Here is a 3,627-nt window from a genome sequence, read left to right on the forward strand (position 1 = left end):
ATCTGTACATAAACTGGAAGGGTTCAAATCGCAGATGCACTAATCTAATCATCTCTTCAATTAAATGCTGGTTTCCCTGTAGAAACACAATCTCTTTATTACAGCATCCATGCAGGCAGCCAGGACCTCACACAGTGGAGATTACTACTTGACAAGATAGAGTACTGTCCTGGCAGGTAAACCTCTAATCTGATGGGCTTAATACAACTTCCCAATTATAAAGGTGTAAGCCCGAGCCATATACTGTATATCAATTGGGTTGAGGTGTTCATCGAGTGAATTCTATCATTACTTAACAATCCAAGCAACTTTTCTTCTAAAACCTATTACACTCTTGAATAATGCAACAATACACAAGTGTAGACTATTAAAGGGTTTATTTTACACATTATATTAGCTGGCAATACACAGCTAACTTCTACTAAGCAGCTAGCTAACTAAAAAGAACAGGACAAGCCGCACACTCTAGGATGTCCAATGCAATCATTTGTTTCCGGCTAGCTAACTAACAAAATGCTTCATGATCAAGAAGGGTTAACATCAATATTGAACATTTACTCCTCACATACAAATATGGAAGTACAAGTAATGATATAATACAGTGTCATTCATGTTATAATGTTGCTATTTATTTTAACTAGTTAAGAATAAATTCTTATTTACAATGAAGGTGTACTCCAGCCAAACCCAGATGACACTGGGCCAATTGTGCACCACCCTATGGGACTCCCAATCATAGCCAGATGTCATGCAGCCTGGATTTGAACCAGGGACTGCAGAGATGCCTCTTGCACTGAGATGCAGTGCCTTAGACTGCTGCACCACTTGGGAGCCCTAAGGCTACACAGCTAGGTAATGTTAGCAAGCAAGCTAGCTAAACAAAATGATTTATGCATCCTCACATAAATGTGCTTGCTGTAAATAAATGCTGATGTTTATCTGAACCATCGCTAGACAGGAGCTCTTAAGCTTACACTAGCTTCTGTATTACCTTAGAATGAACCAGGCTTATTTTTTAAATCAATTTCATGGAAGTCATTATATGAGGTAAAAGCTAAATGAGACTGAAAAAGTTAATAATTCCCTGGGGAGTTGCTTAATGTTTCATGACAGTCAGGCACATTATATATTTTTTGAAGATGGGGCCAATCAGTGTAGTTTTGTTCATGCTGGATCTCTATGGCAAGACGCATCATTCACCCTAGTTGGTCAAAATTGGTAAAAGTGAAAGTCACCCAGCAAAATACATTAACATTATAGTCAACAAACTGAAACTAACGCTTTAGTAAATCCAAAGAAACGTCCTCTCACTGTCAACTGTGTTTTTTGTCAGCAAACTTAAAATGTGTAAATATTCGTATGAACATAACAAGATTCAACAACTAAGGCATAAACTGAACAAGTTCCACAGACATGTGACTAACAGAAATTGAATAATGTGTCCCTGAAGAAAGGGGGGGGGGTCAAAATCAAAAGTCAGTATCTGGTGTGGCCACCAGCTGTGTTAGGTACTGCAGTGGATCTCCTCCTCGTGGACTGCACCAGATTTGCTAGTTCTTGCTGTGAGATGTTACCCCACTCTTCCACCAAGGCACCTGCAAGTTCCCAGACATTTCTGGGGGGATAAAAAAAAAAAAAACTTTATTTAACTAGGCAAGTTAACTAAGAAGAAATTGTTATTTCCAATGATGGCTTAGGAACAGTGGGTTAACTGCCTTGTTCAGAACAACAGATTGGTACTTTGGCAGCTTGGGGATTTGAACTGGCAAACCTTCGGTTATTAGTCCAACACTCTACCCACTAAGCTACCTAGCCCTCACCCTCCAATCCAAAAGGTCCCAGATGTGCTCAATGGGATTGAGATCCAGGCTCTTCGCTGGCCATGGCAGAACACTGACATTCCTGTCCTGCAGGAAATCATACAGAGAACAAGCAGTACAGCTGGTGGTATTGTCATGCTGGAGGGTCATGTCAGGATGAGCCTTCAGGAAGTGTACCACATGAGGGAGGAGGATGTCTTCGCTGTAACGCACAGCGTTGAGATTGCCTGCAATGACAACAAGCTCAGTCCGATGATGCTGGGACACACCGCCCAAGACCATGACGAACCCTCCACCTCCAAATCGATCCCGATCCAGAGTACAGGCCTCGGTGTAACGCTTCCTTCCTTCGACAATAAACGCGAATCCAACCATCACCCCTGGTGAGACACAACTGCGACTCGGCAGTGAAGAGCACTTTTTGCCAGTCCAGTCTGGTCCAGTGATGGTGGGTTTGTGCCCATAAGCGACGTTGTTGCCGGTGATGTCTGGTGAGAACCTGCCTTACATCAGGCCTACAAGCCCTCAGTCCAGCCTCTCTCAGCCTATTGCAGACAGGCTGAGCACTGTCAATGCAGGTGTAGAAGCACCTGCATTGACTTTGATGACTGATCTTTCCTCTAAAAAGCAGCTCCCAATGTCCCTCATTGTCCCTAAAGAATACAGTCTGTCTCTAAACACACACACAATCGGTTGACACCTTCACCAACAAAAGCGTGTTTCCCTACATCCCTTCCACAAAAAGTGTAAAATGGTAACACCACAATCATGTCTTTCCAGGAGATTTGCAGTACCAGCAAATCTTCTGCAAGAGGTCCAAACAGTTGGTGATTAAGGCCTACGAGCTCTACACCACTTCTGACAGTCTTATCTAGCACCGCACTGTACTGCAGACTGGATGAGACCATTCGCCACAAGCACTCTGCTTCCACAGTCCACCATGCCAAACACCATTGCCAGTGTACCAAAGCCAGATAAAGGACCATAAAATAAATATGGATACTTTCAATCAATATTTTAAATGTGTCTGCTTTTATGGATTCACAGAATATATTTATATAAACTACATAGGGCTCTGTAGCATCAAATGGATGGTAGACATTCAGATATATACAACACATGTTTAAAATACAGGGAGTGTAAATATTTAATGCCAAATGAAAAGGAGAACTGGGCATTCAATTAGAATGATACAGTTGAAGTTGGAAGTTTACATACACTTAGGTTGGAGTCATCTACTTGTGACATAAGTCATTTTTCCAACAATTGTTTACAGATGTCACATCCTGACCTTAGTTCCTTTTTTATGTATCTATTTTTGTTTGGTGGGGGTGGGCATTCTATGTTTTGTTCTGTGTGTTAGATTTCTATGTGTTTGGCCTGGTATGGTTCCCAATCAGAGGCAGCTGTCAACCATACTTAGGCAGCCTGTTTTCCCACTATGGGTTGTGGGTAGTTGTTTTCTGTTTTGTGTGCATTGCACTTTGCAGAACTGTTCGTTTGTCATGTTTTGTTCAAGTATTCGTATTTATTAGAAGTATTACGAATACTTACCACGCTGCACCTTGGTCCTCTTCTCCTTCTCCTGATGACAATCGTTACAGAACTACACACCAAGAAAGGATCAAGCAGCGTGGTAATGAGAGGCAGCGATATCTGGAGAAATGGACATGGGAGGAGATATTGGACAGCAAGGGGCCCTGGGCAAAAGCTGGGGAATATCGCCACCCCAAAGAAGAACTGGAGGCAGCTAAAGCTGAGAGGCGGCGATATGAGGTAAGGCAGTGCAACAGGCACGAGAGGCAGC

This window comes from Oncorhynchus kisutch, linkage group LG22, assembly GCF_002021735.2.
Source record: "Oncorhynchus kisutch isolate 150728-3 linkage group LG22, Okis_V2, whole genome shotgun sequence".
In the NCBI taxonomy this organism is placed as follows: Eukaryota; Metazoa; Chordata; class Actinopteri; order Salmoniformes; family Salmonidae; genus Oncorhynchus; species Oncorhynchus kisutch.